This window comes from Lichenostomus cassidix, chromosome 4 (assembly GCF_008360975.1).
Source record: "Lichenostomus cassidix isolate B80296 chromosome 4, HeHo_3.0, whole genome shotgun sequence".
NCBI lineage: Eukaryota > Metazoa > Chordata > Aves > Passeriformes > Meliphagidae > Lichenostomus > Lichenostomus cassidix.
In genome coordinates, this window is record NC_139484.1 from 60,982,057 (window position 1) to 60,992,151 (window position 10,095).

Genomic DNA, 10,095 nt, shown 5'->3' on the forward strand with positions numbered 1-10,095 from the left:
TAAAATGTGTTGGCAGCAGTGTCAGGGAAGCTTGTGAGACATCTGCAGTGGCCCTTGGAAAGCTTTTCTTGTCAGGCTTTCAGCCTATTGGAACCTTAAGCCTCATCAAATCAACAAAGGAAACAAGTTTCAAAGCTAGGAAAGAGAAAGAAAGTGTGTAATTGACTGCAGCAGTACTTCCTAAACAGCAGAGGAACAGTAGGGGAGGGAAAAAAAAAAGAAAACAAGAAGCAAAAGCTATTCTTAAAATTATGTACTTAGAAGACAAACAGAGAGGAAGAGGAAAGAGCATTAAAAAAATGCTGAATACACTCTCTCAAGAAAAGTACCCAGACCAGACTTGCATGTGGGAATTTTTATTAGTTCTGAAATTAGAAACAGGGCACTGGGGTTGGGGAGAAGAGAGTGTCTCAAACCAGCTGCAACTCATTTTAATTAAGGGCTAATTAACAAGTAAAGCCTGCTGGAAGTGGGAGAAGTCAATGTCCCTATATAACACAGAGGAGCTCAGTAAAGTGGTTTTAAGCACTTAGATCCCTAAGAGCAGAAGGGAAAAGAAAAGTGATAAAATTCAGAAGAGCTTGATTGTTTCTGTAGGTATTTTCTTTCCAAAAGTCTATTTTCTTAGCAATTCTTGTTCTGTTAGTAGAAAAAGGCTAAAGATGAATGTCTAAAGAAATCAGTTACAGAAATCTAACTCCCTAAATCTCTTGCTTCTTGAAGTGTATGAGATTTACTTTTTCCCTCTTCTTTTTTCTTTAGTTATAACGGTAGTTAGTCAGAAAGTTGTAATTCATTGTGGTATGCCATGGAAGTTTGGGGGTTTTCTTTGGTGCAATAACTAAAAATGCTAGTAGTATTCTCCTAATGCTGAGATATTTCTCTGTTGCCTGGGTATGTATGGTATGCACCTCCTTAAAAATACAGAGTGGTTCTATATTTATAAAATTTTCCTTAATCTTAATTTTTCTAAATCTAATCTCTTTCACATATGAGATCTTAGTAGGTGTCTATGTGATCTTTCCTGCTGCACTGAATTCAGTTTATCAGGGGTATGAAAAAGGGTAAGAAAAACTAACTGGGACAATCTGATCTTCTTATTTAGTCTTTTGAGTTTTGCCAGAAAATAATTAACTACTTTTGTGAGTAATAACAACAGAGTTATTCCCTGTCTAAGAATGGCAATGTGGTCTCATGTCTTGAGTTCTGTGTGTACTTAGAACAACTCACTGAGGTCACCTGTTCTTTATCATTCCATATGTTTTCTGTATGAGGATGGTGTGCATCAGAAAAAGATCAATAATGCAGAAATCACTGCATTATTGATCGGAAGTGAATCCCTGAAAGTGTTCAAGACCAGGTTGGCTGATGCTCTGAGCAACCTGGGCTAGTGGAAGGTATCTGCCCATGGCAGGGGGTTGGAAGGAAATGATCTTTAAGGTCTCTTCCAGCCCAAACCATTTTGTGATTCTAAAAATAAGTATTTTTAACCTTAATATTATCCAGTCTATCTGAAGAACAGCTGTGTGGAGGGACAGCAACTCTGAGGGATTTCTTTTTATGGGAAAGATGTTCCTGTAAAAAACTTAAATCTCTCCAATCTGTGAATGTGTTTCCCAGTATTTAATAAGATTTGCAAGCAACAGATGGAGATAAGGAGGGTTTTAACGACTGAAAAATGGCAGTTTTTGTGCTCACCTTGTTAAAGAGTGAGGTGTCAGAAAAGAACATGAAAAGATAAAAATCTCTTAAACTTCAGTTCTTTGGAAAAGTGTGTAAGAAGTATTCTTGAAAGACAAAATCAGGTATATGTGCAAAAGGAAGGTGACTGCCAATGGGAAGTGTGGGTTTCAGGGTAAACTTTTTGGGGCTGAGCTTTCAGGGTTGTTTTCTTGGATGTCATTTACCTTGACTTCAACAAATTTTCAGTATGTTTTTCCATAGTATCATTTTTTGTCTGTTATCTAAAGAAAAATCCCAAAACCAAACAAACAGGAACAACAAAAGAAAATCCCACCAAACAAAAAACCACCACCAAGTTATGAAAATAATTTAATCTGTAGTTTGCATAACAATGTATTGTAGCTGTGAGAATAATGGAAATATGATGAGAACAAGGATTCATATTAAAAATGATGATTTTATAAATTATACCATTAAAGAACCAAATAGAGGCATATTGTAATAATCCATAGCATGGTATGTTCACTCCTAATTTGCAGATGTTTTAAAAGTAATATCCAAATAAGAAATAAAACTGCAAAATGAAGTGGCAGCTGCCATTTGGAATGACAAGATTCTTAATGTGGTGCCTACAAGTGAAATAAATCAGAAATCCTAGTCTAAAGCTAGAGAAGTGATCTAGTACTCATATTTGGAAAGCAGAGAAATTCAGATATAGTAGATGTAGGCAGGTCCTGGCAGGACCTCAGAACTTGGAAAATTACTTTGTCATTGTTGTTTGTTTGCCTGGAAGGAAAAGGAGCTCTTATTTTCTCAAGCTGTGAAACTGTCTGTTTAGAAGATGTGCCTTCTCATTAACATGAAATTTTTTCAGTGCTGTAATGAAGGGTTGGCTTCTGGCTATGTTAAAGTTAATTATAATTATTTTCATCCTAAGGCCTTTGTATCTGATGATTCTTGTCTTATCAAGCTGGATAGCACATGCAAAATCAAAAGGAAAAGTGCATCTAATGCTTAATTCATGGTAATTTGTTCAATTTTTTGTGATCTGAGTAAAATAACCTGTATAAGATAAAGTATTTGATTAGTCTTTTTTGTCCTGGTTTGCTGTATAAGAAAACATCAAACAACCACAAAAACCTAACTTAGTTGAAGCCTGTTACCATAAATAACTTGTTTGAATTGTTAGTTTGGACAACCAAAATGAAAAATTTAGAGTTGCATGTGACATTGTTGAATATGTGGAATGTGATAATTTTCTCTGAAAAATGATATTTGGAGATACCTCTCCTGGTTGGATTAGGGTGAAGCAAGTTCAAAATAATGTCATGTTCTAGAAGCACATCTGCCAACCTCAATAAATTAGTTAAGATATAGTAATTAATCTGATTTGACCTTTTTTCTAGACTAACTCTAAGGTCAATGTCATTACCTTCTCTAAAGTTTTACATAAATAAAGTTTTCATCATTCTTAGTGACATTTGTCAATTCTGAATCACCAGCTGACTGTCTGTGTGGCTAGGATAATCCAGACCACTTCCAAAACCTGCTCTGGGGTACTAAAGTGGAGTTCAAACAAGATAAAAGGTGATGTTAATACTTCCAGAAAAACAAGATCTTTAATCTTTCAGTGCATAGCAATTATTTTGTTTGCTTTAGCCTGATTTCAGCATAATCAGAACTACAAAAAGGAGAAAACCCAATTTCCCTGCCAGCATGGTTGCCAATGCTTTGATGCAAGCTGGACCTCAAGCTCTGCATCTCCTTGCTGTTCTACAACAAGGCTACAAGGAGGGGTAGGTAAACTATACCTGCTTTTTAGCTGCTTTTTGTTTTCTTAAGTACCAGACAACAGACATTTCAGTATTTTTTTTCTCTTTTAAATTAGCAGCAGGTCTTGGAAGCAGCTTCCTCATGAAGAAGTTACTCCCTGAAGATTTATGAGAAGTTCACATGCATGTGCTGCTCCTGAGGAACATCCCTTGGATAATCAGGATAAAATTTATTTCTCATTATCTTGAGGTCTTTGAGCTGCCAAGCTGATGGTCCAAAAGCTGGAAACATGAGGTATGTAGAGCTCTGATGGTTGATATGGGTTGGATACTGATCAGTTGTTAGAATTAGAAGTCTTTGATCCCTGATGAGACCTTCAGCACTGCTCTTTTGGTCACTGTATCTACAGAAAAAATCTGAAGTGCCTTTATTACAGAAAGGTTGAATGACTAGCTTGTTCTCAAGCTTAAAAGATGCTTCCTAGAAACTGAGTACTGAGAGCATGAAATTGCAGCTTAGAGTTACAGCCAGGAGCCATTACTGGCTCAAAAGAGAAGGGAACTCTATTCTAACAGTTCTGAGGATAAAAGAGAGTTTGGACATGAGAACAGGAGCTCTGTCAGGGCACTTTGATTCAAGGTCAAACAATAATTCTGGTCTCATTTATTTAGAATTTGATGTTGCTTTGCAAAATATCTGTTATTGGGTATAAATCCACAAACATTCAGCAGCCAGACCCATTTTTTGCAAAAGTTTTCCAGGGGCAATTAGAACCTTTGATCAAGGGAGTTAAAACATTACCTGTATAAAGGGAAACAACTTTAAGAAGTCTGGCTATGGACAGGAGGCATTTTGTACATACTTTTAAGGATCCCACTTTGAATATTTGGAATATTAAGCTGGTTTTTAGCCAAAAGAGTTGGCAAAGGCACTTTGACTTCAAGCAGATATTATGGTGCTCATTGCCTTGATTTAGCTTTGTCCAGTTCTAGCTTTAAAGCCTTTTTTTTTCCCCCATCATCATCCCCAATATGATTCAATGTCTTATTTCACACACTTGGTGAGACCTTTAGAGATAAAATACAAAGGATTATGTTCAAGATAGGATTGTATCTTAGACAACCTTATCTTCTTTTGGGGTAAATCCAGGGAAGCAAGGGAAGTAGTGCATTTTTTCTGATTTATGGGATACATGGTGCATTAAGATGTTCTACAAAATATATTGCAATATTTATTTACTCCTACTTTTATGCCATAGGATTTCAGTTCTGCACAGCTTAGGAAATAACTTCTTAATGTGTATCTGCAAGCAATTATGCCAACATTGCACATAAACAATTTTATTACAATGCATTAAAATTAGAATTTGGAAAAACACTGCACAGCTCCTAGGTGCCTGTCAACTTATGCTGGTTGGAATTAATAATGGAAAAAACAGTTTCAATGTTAATCCTATGTTTAACAACCTTTATTTGTAATATTCTTTGATATCAAGGGTGGATATAATCTGTCTCCAGCCAGACAGAGGGAAAAAGAAGCCAGATTCCTCCTCAAAAATATTCCAACCAAGTAAAAATTTTTATTCCTTTTTTATGCTAATCAGTCACTTCTTAGTAAGAAGATAGTTTTGAGGTCAGTGAGCCACACTGAGTAGTTATCTTCTATTGACATGATGAAGACTTCTGATTCTCATTTGTATCTTAAATTGAACGATTTCTTCCTGTTTGGAGTAACTATAGTGTAACACTTGGTCCAAAGTATGGTCCTCAGGATGGCTCTCAGAAATGAGGCTTCAAACTAACTTCCAGGTTGAGTTAGTTCTGAGGGAGAATTATGCTGGAAATTGCATTGACCATCTAAAGCCTTTCAGCAGCTTGGAAAAATGTTGAGTACAGATGTGGTCTTTTATTCAGTATTCATGACAAAGACAGGAGTGGAGCTTGCAGTGACTTCAGATGAATCAGACTAGAATTGGCTTCTCCAGACCTAAACAGTTGCTTTTAAGTTCTGCACAGATTTTTGAGCTTTTTGGGCATCAAATTTGCTCTGATTATTTATGTTGACATTTTACCTACCATGTATTTTTGAGCTGTTTTGTACTACAGAAGATGCAGGAATAAGACCTAAAGCCACGAGATATGTGGTTTGTGACTCTGAATACATTGGAGGATACCTGGGTAAAATTAAGCTTAACTGATGGCAAAGCTAAGCTTAAGAAATTGCCAGTTAAATTTAGAATTAATGTTAGAATTTACTCCTGATCTACTCAGAGTAGATGTGTGCTGTGATTTATTTCTAACAGCAAAACTCCACTAAACTCGGTAGTATAAACATGGTTCTAAAACCATGTCTTCTAGAATAGTTGTAGAACTTCTTATGAAATCAGATAAATGCAACCACACTTTTGATTAATAAAAAGTGGGACTCCAAGTTTATCAGATTTTGAGGAATAAAATTGGAAGAATCCCAAGCTGGTACATGACTATCTAAGAAGAATTTGATCACAGCTAAATTTTAGGCTAATGTTTAGGGCAGCTTGGGGCTTTTTATATGATATATGCAAAATAGCCTTTCCTCTGGGTTTAATCAGCTTGGAAATCTTTGTCTTTTCAAAGAAAGGCCAGGCAGAGGGTTTAAGTCACAAAAGATTAATGCATGCTATTGGGGATTTTATATTAGTTCATTTTTCTTTCCTGTTGTCTGCAGTGATGTCAGTTGCTCATGTTTTCAAGCAGTAAAACACAAGCTAAAATTACAGGTTGCTAAATATAGATAACTTGCCACATCATTTAGTTTGACAACTTACTTGTAATGAAGACCCCAAAGCAAAAATCAAAATGTTAATTGGGGCAGAAATGAAACCTTGCAATAATTTTTGCTCATTGCTTCTTAATTACGAATTAATAATGGATAGAAAATATGATTATAAAGCCCAACAATAAATGAAATATGACTGGTTAACTCTGAGGAGGGTTTTTCTCTCTCTGGATTCTGTTTAAGAGGCAAGGGTGACAATTTCGAGGTAAAGCATTCTGCAGCACAGGGATCTTCGTTCACAAAAGTTAAATAAAATTGAATTCCCCCTTTATGAACAGATTAAGTAACATTTAGAAGTCATAAGGAAAATAAATAATGCATGCTTTATCACCCTAGGTTGAATTCAACTTCCTCGAAATCAAAGTTATTTGTGAAGGAAATTCTTTAATTCTCTGGGAATTGGAATTCTGTGTAGGAACTATTTCGTTTGTGTATCTTTGCACTACCATAAGTACAAAGAGATGTGGATTTGCTATCCATTAACTGAGAATAAAAGTTGTGGAGTTATATAAAATGTATAAATAAATGCAACTGAATATGTTTTATTTTTCTTAGGGATGCCCATGCATGCAAACAGGCAATTGAAGAGGTTTGGGAAGAAATATTGTAAAAAATATTCATTTGCATGTGTTAGACTCAAAAATTATGATTTAGAAGTTAAGATACCAGCTCGGATTTTTTTTTTTTCCATTTTTTACAAAAGAGTTTTTTTTCATTAATATTCATGGTCCATGAAATAATCACCAGGTAAATCACACTGGTAGAGCACTGAGTTCTCAGGTCTTTCCCCTCCAGATGAGAAGTCTATCACTTATTTTTATTTCAGAAATATTCTCACAATGATCCTTTTAAACTTTGGCTTATGGATTGGTTTAGACATTGACCTTTAGTTTCCTTCACGCACAGAATTTAATGGGTGGGAGGAACTGCATCACAATCATGGCTATCCATGCAGATACTCACCTGAATAATGGAAATCCCATTAATTTGTCCCAAATAATAAGAAGATCTATTAGCAGCTACCAAACCTGGGAGTGTGCCATCTTGACTCATTCACTTGTGCTTCCACAGCTGACAGGATTAGTCACAAGAATTCTTTAAACCCCATGCTCTGAAAATTCTCCTGTAGATAAACTCCTATAAGCAGTTATAAGACCAGGACAGAAATAGTGTGACTGCTCAACTGATGTGTTTTTAAGAATACTATGATGACACAAGTCAGCCCAGGGGAATATTTTTTTCGTTCTTGCAAGGCAGGACTAATAATTTCTGTACAAAGAAAAATGCATCCTCTTGGAAAGACTTTCAACCCTTCAGGGTCAGAGAATGGTGGTTAATGTAGTGACATCAACAGCCTTGGTTATATATAGCAAAGATACTAATACAGGATGTTATAGCAAGGCTATTTGTAGTAAATAGCTCTGCAATAAAGGCACAGCATTTTGCAATAAAAGCAAAGAGTGGAGAGCAGGTGGAATTGTTCATTGTATTCAAAGTGTCAAATGGGTTTTTCTAACCATTTCTATAATAAAAGCACAAAAAATTATTAATGCAGCTGTTAACTAAAAGTTCTAAACTGCCTTTAGAGACTGTATTGAAAAAGCAAAATGGACTTTTCAATTCCACTTATCTGGCATTTACACAGTGTTAAACCTTAAATGCATAATTTTCACATTAACTGATGTTCTAAATCATGACATAGTTATAAAAGTAAATGCATCCCATGCAGTAAGACATTATATAAACGTGAGTTTTATTGTCAGCTTAATCATAAGCATCTGCTATGAATGCCAGTGGTTCACTTCAATTTTAATGCAAGGATCTGCCAGTCCACTTAATAAATAAGATTGATCAATGCACAATGTGTGAGCATGTAAAGATCAAATTTTTGTTCAGGGACACACTAGTTAGAGGTTTGCTAGTTTGTGTTTTTGTCTGGGAGCACAGAACTCATCGTATGACTTTTTTTCTAAATTTTTATGCAGGAACTTAAACTTTGAATGGGGCTCTCCTCAATACTCAACTATTAAATAAAGATTCATTAAAAGAGTAAGAGGAGAAATGGTAGGAATATTGAGAGAGAATAGGGAGTAGACGGATGAGAAATTATTCCAAGGACTCTGAAGTATTTGGCCTTCATAGTAGCAACACAGAAAAGTTAGGTTCTGGTAGATTCTGCTATTATTGTAATGCTGAAAAATGTTGTTGGCAGCCATTTGGGCCTAAGTTCTATTCTTACAATGTAGACTATTGAGAAGAACAAACTCCCTCCTTCTCATCAGAATTCTTTGAACTGCCTTAAGTCAGACACATGCCAACACAGCCATTTATAAAGAGCAAGTCTATCATTTCCAATATCCAGCTTACAGGGCCTGAAGAGCTAGCTTTGAGTTGGTATCTGGAAAGTTCGTAAATTTTAAGATGTTCTTCAAGCCAAAAATTTTCTCATAATGATTTATCCTCTTGTGCCGTTTGGCTCATGGAAAGTCAACTAATGCTTCTTTATTAGGTCCAATAATTCTATCCCTTAGTGGTTCATATTCTGAATATGTGACATTGAGAACACCTCAGCCACACATTTGCAGTAATTTGTTAAACAATTTGGTACCATCATCTGTAGCTGGGCACCAACTTGAACACACACAGAAAAACTGAGATATTGTGAAATCTTTTTTTTTGTCCCATTTAGGGAAAATTTCTTCTGATGTTGTCATATAACAAGACATATTAAAGTTGGTATTGTGAGATTTACTTGGTCTCGGTTAACTGTAAATTTGTTCAATAAATTTGTTTCATTTCAACAAATTCTAAATTAATTTTGGAGTGTATTATATGTCTTTTGAAAACAGTGACACACTGAGGTAACTAAGGATGGTGTTTGGTTCTGTGCTTTCAGTTTCCTTTATCACACTGCTTCAATCTTACTTTGGGAGTTCCTTTGCAACATTTTTAGAGCAAGAATGAGTGACAGGACCAAAACTGTTCCCTCAGTGTGCTCTTCTGGTTTCTGAGAGGTACCAGTGGTGTATGACAACAAAGCTGTTGAATGCTATGGTAACACCTGATGGATCTCTATTTTTGGGGTCTCCCATACAGTGCGAACACCTGTCTAGTTTAAAGGTAGAAATTGGGAAGTTAATGTTGATTCTGACATCCTCTGGGATTAGGAATTGAATATCATTGCAATGGAAAAATGAACCCTTAACTAGTTTACTACGAGACTATCAGCAAGGTTTTGAAATTGTCTCTTCCCTGGATTAAGAGACCCTATTTCCAGGTCCTAAACAAAATTGTTTTAACTGTAAAAAGTGTCAGTTCAGGTTGTTTCATGCAGAATCTACACAAGGACAAGATAGGAAAATGAGCTTTATCAATGTGCAAGCGTCAGTACTATTTCATATTTCAAATGAGTTTGCAAAGCATTCAGGAAAGTCTGTTCCTGACATGAAAATATGGTTATATTTTCCAGACAGGATGGGCTACTTTTCTACACAGTTGTACTAAGGGAATGGCTGTAGTGCATCAGGTGAAATGTGCATCTAACCTTGTGTTCTGTCACACAACATGACCAGTATTTGGTAAGTGGAATAAAGTGTAGGAGTGGGACAAATCTGCTATGATCCTTTTCTGGGGTGTTTTCTCCCAGCTTGATGAAATTTCTGTTCAGAGCCCCTCTAACCAGCAGAAGTGCCTTTACTTAATAACCCAGAATGAATTATTTTATTAATATCTTCAACTCCATCGATTGCCTTTTCAATGCTTCTAAAAGTTTGATGCACAGCTGCCTGTGGCAAGGGGTACCCTTTCAACTCCACACTTTGA

At 35.8% G+C, this 10,095-nt stretch overlaps 1 long non-coding RNA gene across 2 annotated transcripts; it reads left to right on the top strand.

Moving 5' to 3' along the window:
• Positions 1-527: 527 nt before the first annotated feature.
• Positions 528-5,775, top strand: LOC146438649 (uncharacterized). 2 transcript variants are annotated; one of them, XR_014852107.1, is made up of 4 exons: positions 528-593; positions 3,343-3,483; positions 3,575-3,750; positions 4,952-5,775. It is a non-coding gene; the product is annotated as an uncharacterized LOC146438649 (long non-coding RNA). The 2 variants fall into 2 exon arrangements; XR_014852108.1 differs by having other exon boundaries at positions 3,578-3,750.
• The last annotated feature ends 4,320 nt before the right edge of the window (positions 5,776-10,095 follow it).